The following is an 8,802-nucleotide window of genomic DNA, read 5'->3' as shown; positions in this document are numbered from 1 at the left end:
TGAGCCACTGCGCCCGGCCCAGATCTAAGATTTTAAGAATTGCCACTCTGCTCTGATCAAAATAGTCAAATGTTTAGGATAAGATGTTTCACATCCCCTTGCTGCACTCTAGCACTTAGGGAAGATGCTAGGGCTGTCAAAGTACTCTTCCATGTACATTTTTTAAAAAATCACTAGAAAAGAAAAAATAAAAGTAGGCCAGGCACGGTGGCTCACACCTGTAATCCCAGTACTTTGAGAGGCTGAAGCAGGTAGATCACCTGAGGTCAGGAGTTCGGGGCCAGCCTGACCAACATGGTGAAACCCTGTCTCTATTAAAAATACAAAATTAGCCAGGTGTAGTGGTGCACGCATGTAATACCAGCTACTTGGGAGGCTGAGGCAGGAGAGTCACTTGAACCTGGGAGGCGGAGATTGCAGTGAGCTGAGATTTCACCATTGCACTCCAGCCTGGGCAACAAGAGCAAAACTCCATTTCTAAATAAATAAATAACTAGATATTAATCTTTGATTTTTAAATATTAAAGTTCTTTTATAATTTTTCTCATTACAAAGAGTAAAATATGATCTTTGTGGAGTATTTGGAAAATGAAGAAAAGGATAAATAAGAAAATCTAAATTCTACCACCCTGAGATAATCATGAAGATTTGGTTGTATTTTTTCAGTTCTTATATAATAGTATATAAAGTAGTGCAAAGTTGGAAATGGAGAATATTGGCATATATGAAGTTTTCATTTTTTTAACATTTACTTTATCACGACAATTTGTACATCAGTATTCTTTAAAAACGTCTTTGCAGGATGGATTGGAACAATTTGGAAAAAGAAAATGTTGGATCCCTACCTGACCCTTTACACTGGTTCTTGAGTCTGGTTGTACATCTCAAGTCACCTGCAGAAATTCAGAAATAATACAGTGACCACACCCACCCTCAGAGATTCTTGATGAATTAGTCTGGGATGGAATCTAGGTAAGAATATTTTTGTTCTCATATGATTCTAATGCATAGCCTGGATGAGAACTATTGTTTTATATAAAAATAAATTCCAGGCCGGGCGCGGTGGCTTAAGCCTGTAATCCCAGCACTTTGGGAGGCCGAGACGGGCGGATCACGAGGTCAGGAGATCGAGACCATCCTGGCTAACACGGTGAAACCCCGTCTCTACTAAAAAATACAAAAATCTAGCCGGGCGAGGTGGTGGGCGCCTGTAGTCCCAGCTGCTCGGGAGGCTGAGGCAGGAGAATGGCGTAAACCCGGGAGGCGGAGCTTGCAGTGAGCTGAGATCCGGCCACTGCAGTCCAGCCTGGGCAACAGAGCAAGACTCCGTCGCAAAAAAAAATAATAATAATAAATAAAAAAAATAAAAATAAAAATAAAAATAAATTCCAAGTAGATTAAAGATTGATTGTAACAATTGAAGCCATGGCATTAGCGTATACAGATGCCAGTGAAGACGGAATCTCGGGTACTGAAGAAAACCAAACACAGGAATCCCAGAGGAAACTATTCACATACTTGATTACATGAAAACTTTAAATTTCTGTATGCCAAAACAATTACATAAAAAAACTGAAAAGCAAATCACAAAGCAGGAAAGATATTTTCAATATGCATTGTAGGCACAGTTCTTAGAAAGTGTAAAGAAAAAGATGAAGAGCTAAGAGAAAAGGCCAACCATAGGCAAATAACCCAGAAAAAAGTCATTATATATACGGAGATAAAAAGCATCTCCTTTTCAAATAAAAAATAATCTTCACTTCAGAATCGATTCCTCCCTTTCTGACTCTTCCACGGCCACTCTCTCTGCCCCTACCACTTATAACCCAGGGGTTGTACAGCAGTGTTTACATTCCTGCCCAGAATCTCCTTAAAAAAAAAAATCAAACTCAAAGCAGATATATTAAAACTAAAACATGAATATATAAAGAGGAAAGTCACACTGGACACATAAAGATCTCATAAAACCAGATGCAAAGGAACGTAGCATCATGTTATTACTGCCTGAGTCCAGCTCTGCACAGGTTCAACTTGCAATAAAAGGAAGTCTTTTCAATCTGCTCTAGTGACTTTACCCTTATTAGAATGCATACTCATTATTTTCTGATTACTCCTCTACATAAAACATATCATTTTGTACCTCGGTTTCCCACACTCCTAGTATGGTATTTATATTTTATCTCTAAAGATTGTAATACATCACTTCAAACACAATAACCCATTTAAGAATGGATTTCATAGGCAAAAAGGTGCACCTTTAGTGATGTGACTGCAATCATCAGATGATCCAATTCTCCTCAAGCATGTATTATACAGTGTGTACACAAATGATGCAGCAGTGTAGAAGAGGCTATTACAGGCTGAGTGAGTCAACTCAACTCAGTGTGTACTTCCTAGTTTCAGGATGTATCCATAGGAACCCTTTGAAATGTTTTGTTTTATTAATTTGGCTCCTTTCTAGTTTTCACTAGAGCCAACGCTTTCAAGATAATGCAGTTTAGACATGTCACAGCTGTTGAAATTCAGCATAAGCTTGAGCTGACAGTGGTGTATCATCAAGAATCAGAAAAATCAAAACAACATTATGATAAAGAGAAGAAGTATGAAAAATACGGAGGAGACAAAGGCAGGAAATATTGCCTTACCGACTTAAAGCAGAGCCCTGGAGGGAAACATCTGGTTTGGAGCAAATGGTGATTCCTTTTTTTTTTTTTTTTTTTTTTGAGACGGAGTCTCGCTCAGTCGCCCAGGCTGGAGTGCAGTGGCACAATCTCAGCTCACTGCAAGCTCCGCCTCCCGGGTTCACACCATTCTCCTGCCTCAGCCTCCCGAGTAGCTGGGACTACAGGTGCCCACCACCACTCCCCGCTAACTTTTTCTATTTTTTAGTAGAGACAGGGTTTCACCGTGTTAGCCAGGATGGTCTCAATCTCCTGACCTTGTGATCCGCCCGCCTCTGCCTCCCAAAGTGCTAGGATTACAGGCGTGAGCCACCGCGCCCGGCCTCCGTGATTCTTTTAGCACACTGAAGAGTTCTCACTGTATAGAGTAAGGAGTGGCCAGATCTGAGAGAGGGGTTCCTGGAAGTTGAAGAACAGACAGGGAAATGTTGCTCTCTGGAAGGGAATTCATATTTTAAAAGGTGAAAGACCTATGACCTTAAAATCTAGATAGAAGCCATAATCTGCAATTTTTGCTATGTGTTTAAAACCCAATCTTCCTCTGCCAGGAATGTTTTCCATCTTGAATTCTCAGGTTAACTCTATGAACCACTCTACATTCTTTGAAGAACAATCAAAGATATAATTCACAGGGATTTAAAAGGATTGTTGGTTTTGAAATATTAAAATTTAACAACTATCAGGTATTATTTATTTCCACAAAAGCTGCTGTCTTTACAAAATGAAATAAAACATAGTCTACTAATTTGATGAGGAACATAAGTTAGAGCAATTTGTGGTATATCCAGAAAGAAACCACTTTGCACTGAAACAATCCGTCTCTTACTTACCGAGGCCCCCTGGCCACAAAAAAAAAAAAAAAAAAAAAAAAAAGCCTTTACAAACTTTGACTTCTGAGTAAGTCTTAAAAACTAATCTTCTGGAAGATCTATAAGGCTCACAGGCTAGGCAAGAGATTTAAAAGTTTATTTTGTGTGGAAGTAAGTTGGAATGCAGTCATGTGTGAATTAGATAGAATCTTGAACATAACCCAAACACACCTACTTTCTGTTCTAACCACATATGTATGATTGTTTAAAACAAACATTTCATCTCATGGACATTTAAATATTATCTCCACGAACAGACAGATTAAGAAGAACATCAGGCTCACTGCAAATTTTACACACAACCTTCAGGTCTATAAACAATGAGCATTGCACTGAGTGGGAACAAGCACCATACATAATCTTTACAACAATCCCATGAGCTCCTAATATTATAACTCATCTCTCAGATTTGGCCACTTCTCACTCTATCTTGTAGGACATATTTCTGTACTAAAAGAATCACTGTTCGCTCTGAACCAGATTACAAATGAGAAAATTGTTGAAAAATGGCAGAGCCAGGATTTGAATTCAGGTATGTCTTGCCACAAAGGCCACGCTCTTTTCCAGTATATCATAATACCTTGTAATCGTGGAAGGTTTCAACATCATTTATACCTAATCAGCCATATTCTAAAGCACCTAGTGGCAATAAACCTGAAATATAAGTGATGTATAAAGCAAAAATGGAAACAGTACAACCGGTCAGGAGTGGTGGCTCACGCCTGTAATCCCAGCACTTTGGGAGGCTGAGGCGGGTGAATTACTTGAGGTCGGGAGTTTGAGACCAGCCTGGCCAACATGGTGAAACCCCGTCTCTACTAAAATACAAAAATTAGCAGGGCATGGTGGTGGGAGCCTATAATCCCAGCTACTCAGGAGGCTGAAGCAGGAGAATTGCTTGAACCCAGGAGGCGGAGGTTGCAGTGAGCTGAGATTGTACCACTGCACTCCAGCCTGGGCAACAGAGCAAGACTCTTGTCTCAAAAACAAACAACAACAACAACAAAATACAGCTGATTTTAAATAGACTTTTCAGAGCAAACAGATATGACTTGAGAGTGAATCTGAATGTTCTCATTCTTCATACTGCTAGAGTTTATACCCTATTAAGTACCCAGATTTTTTTTTTTTAAACAGAGTCTTGCTCTGTCGCCCAGGCGGGTGTGCAGTGGCATGATCTCAGCTCACTGCAACCTCTGCCTCCTGGGTTCGAGTGATTTTCCTGCCTCAGCCTCCCAAGTAGCTGGAATTACAGATTACAGCCACATGCCACCATTCCCGGCTAATTTTTGTATTTTTAGTAGAGACGAGTTTTCACCAAGTTGGCCAGGCTGGTTTTGAACTCCTGATATCAAGTGATCCACCCACCTCGGCCTCCCAAAGTGCTGGGATTATAGGCGTGAGCCAGCACATCCGGCCTTTTTAAAAAAAACTCATCAATTTGGGATAAAACTTTCCAAAATGTATTGAATGATGGTTCTACATCAGGAAATCTATTACTACTGTTCACCATATTAATAGAACAAAAGAGAATAATTATGTCATCGTATTCTTGGATGATGAAAAGGCATTAAACATCCAACATTCATTTTTTATTTAAAAAACATGATACTGTAAAACTGACTTATTTGATGTACAATTCTTTGAATTTTAACACACATCTAGACTGACAGAACCACTACATAGTCAAGATAAAGAACAGTTTCATCATCTCCCTCCCTCCCTCACCTCCATCATTTTGAAGTCAAATTTGGTGTTATCCCTTTGTACTCATACCCTGCCCTCACCTGTAACTCCTGGCAACCACTGATCTTTTCCCCATTACTGTAGCTTTGTCTGTGTGAGAATGCCATCTAAGTTGAATCATACAATAACATGTAACTTTTTAAGACTAGCTTCTTTCATCCAACATAAGGCCTTTGATTCTCATACAAGTTGTGTGAATCAATAGTTTCCTTTCATTACTAACAGTATTCCTTTGTAGGGATACATCATACTTTATCAATTAAGGACATCTGGGTCATTAACAGTTTTTTATAATTATGAATAGAGCTACTAAAACACTATGCACAGGTTTTTGTATGAGCCATTCATTTCTCTAGGGTTAATAACAAGGAGTGGAATTGCAGGGTCATATGATAATTTAACTTTATAAGAAACTGCAAAACTGTTTTTTCAGAATGGCTCTCCTATTTTGCATTCCCACAAGCAATGCAGCAGTTCCAGTTGCTACACATCCTTGCCAGGACTTGGTAATTTCAGTATTTTTGTTTTAGCTATTTTAATAGATGTGTAGTGATATCTCTCCATCCTTTTAATTTGCATTTCCCTAATGACTAATTATATTGAATATCTTCTCATGTGTTAATTTGCCAACTGTATATTATCTTTGGTGAAATGTCTGTTCAAGATTTTGGCTCATTTTTTAATTAGGTTGTCTTCTCACTGTAGAGTTTTAAGAGTTCTTTACACATTCTTTATATGGAATCCTTTATTAAACTTTATCGTATTCACAAATATTCTCCCAAACTATTGCCTATTCATTCTCTTGACAGTGTCTTTTGCAGAACAAAAGTTTTTCATTTTGAAGTCAAATTTGCCATTTTTTATCTTCTGTGGATTATGTTTAAGGTATCTAAGAATTCTTTGCATAACCTTATCACAAAGACTTTCTCCTGTGTTCTAAAAGTTTTATAGTTTTATGTTTTACTTTTAGATCTACGATTCATTTTATGTTAATATTTGTATGAGGTGTGATATGGTTTGGCTGTGTCCCCACCCAAATCTCACCTTGAATTGTAGCTCCCATAATTCCCACATGTTCTGGGAGGGACCAGTGGGAGAAAACTGAATCATGGGGGTGGTTTCCCTTATACTGTCCTCCTGGTATTGAATAGGTCTCACAAGAGCTGGTTTTATAAGGGGAATCCCATTTCACTTGGCTCTCATTCTCTCGTCTGCTGCCATGTAAGACATGCCTTTTGCTTTCCGCCATGATCGTGAAGCCTCCCCAGGCACATGGAATTGTAGGTCCATTAAATCTCTTTTTCACTGGCCAGGCGCGGTGGCTCATGCCTGTAATCCCAGCACTTTGGGAGGCCGAGGTGGGCAGATCACGAGGTCAAGAGATCGAGACCAGTCTGGCCAACATGGTGAAACCCCGTCTCTACTAAAAATACAAAAATTAGTTGGGTGTGGTGGCACACGCCTGTAGTCCCAGCTACTTGGGAGACTGAGGCAGGAGAATCACTTGAACCCAGGAGGCAGAGGTTGCAGTGAGCTGAGCTCACGGCATTGCACTCCAGCCTGGATGACAGAGCAAGAATCCATCTCAAAACACACACAACCTCTTTTTCGTTATAAATTACCCAGTCTCGGGTATGTCTTTAAAACAGACTAATACAAGGTGAGAGAATTAGGTTGAGGCTCATTTATTTTGCATATGGATGTCCCATAGTTTCAACATCATTTGTTGCAAAAGCATCAGATGCATTCCTTTCTTCACAAACTTGCCTTTGCACCTTATGCTCCCACCTCTTCTATTTTTCTGGAATAGACTGCGTAGGATCAGTGTTATTTCTTTTAATGTTTGGTGGAATTTACCCATGAAACCATCTGTGACTAGAGATTTCTATTTCAAAAGTTGTTTAAATAAGAATTTAATTTCTTTAATAGTTATAGGACTATTTTGGATATTTATTTCTTGAGTGGGTTTTGGTAGTTTGTGACGTTGGGAGAGGCAATCCACCATCCTTTTGCATCCCTGCATGTTCCTAATGGGTAGACCAAGAATAAAAGGCTCTAACTACTCTTTATCTAGGCCATGTCTCAAGGTTGTGTATATAGTGAGCAGGATGAGGAAATGTTTCCACCTTGACAAAGAGCCAGTTATAAAGGCGATAAACTGTCTAGGTTCAGTGTCCCTTTGGTACAACACAAATCCACTGAATGTGGAATATTCATGTAGTTCTGCCTGTATTGCCTCCATAAACTTCAGATATATGATAACCAATGTAAACCAACATGAAGCTCATGGTGCTTGCTGTAACAGTTTTAACTAGTTAGCTTGTAAGTATGGTAAAATCTCAGACCTTTTATAGTTCTTGCCATTTAGTCTTCAGAGAATTGGTTATTTCATCTAAATTGCCATATTTATGGTAGTAGAGAATTTTTTTTGTAGTATTTTCTTACTGTTCTGTTAATGTCTGCAGTCTGGTATCTCCTTTTATTCCTGATATTAGTAATTTGTGTCTTTTTTGTTTTGTCAGTCTTGCTAGAGGCTTGTAAATTTTACTAATCTTTTCAAAGAATGAGCTTTTGGTTTCGTTAATTTTTCTCTATGGCTTTTCTGTAATCAAATTCATTGATACCTGCTCTTTATTATTTCCTTGTTTCTGCTTGCTTTGGAGTTTTCATTTTTAAGTTGAAGGGGCAACAATTAGAGGTAAAAAATGGAATAGAAAAATAAAAATGATGATTGTTTGCAGATAATATGGTTGTTTACCTAGAAAACACAAGAGAACCAACCAGAAATTTATTACAACTGTTAGAAGAATTCAGTTAGGTGACTGGGAACAAAATTAGAATACAGAAATCAACAGTTTTCATGCATAAAACAAAAGCCATATGCAACATATAGTGAAAGAAAAAACACTAACATATTCATGAGTATCAAGAAATGTACAAGAGCTATATAAAGAAGTCTTTAAAAGGTGATTGAGAAACACATACTTCTGGTTACTTAATATATAAGTATATATAATATATATTATATATGTATCTAATTATAAGTATTAAAAAATCAAAAAGGCATTTCATACTAGTTTCTTGGATCACTATGGGAAAACCTAGTTTCAGACAGTTGATACTGATAATATGCTTGGCTGAGGAGTCAATGGCATGCTACCACCTGTGGGTTCAACACTCAACATGTTAAGAAAGTCAAATTTCCCTAAATTGCTATGGAAATTTAATTCATTCCACTAAGAATACTAAATTTGACGTTTTTCTTTTGAAAATCAGAAAAATTGATTTCAAAGTTTATATAAAAAATGAGCAAGACTAATTGGAAAATTATAAAAAACAAAAACATTTAACAGAAAATTATCCCTACCAGAGAGTATGCCAATTTTAAGACTACAATAATTGAAACAGTGTGGTACCAGATCAACAGTTCATCAGATAACCTTAAAAGTCCAGAAATCAATTAGCAACAAATCAGTAAATAAAAGATGGATTATACAATATATGAT

The sequence above is a fragment of the Macaca mulatta genome, chromosome 17 (genome assembly GCF_049350105.2).
Source record: "Macaca mulatta isolate MMU2019108-1 chromosome 17, T2T-MMU8v2.0, whole genome shotgun sequence".
Classification (NCBI taxonomy): Eukaryota; Metazoa; Chordata; class Mammalia; order Primates; family Cercopithecidae; genus Macaca; species Macaca mulatta.
Note: the sequence above shows the minus strand (reverse complement) of the source record.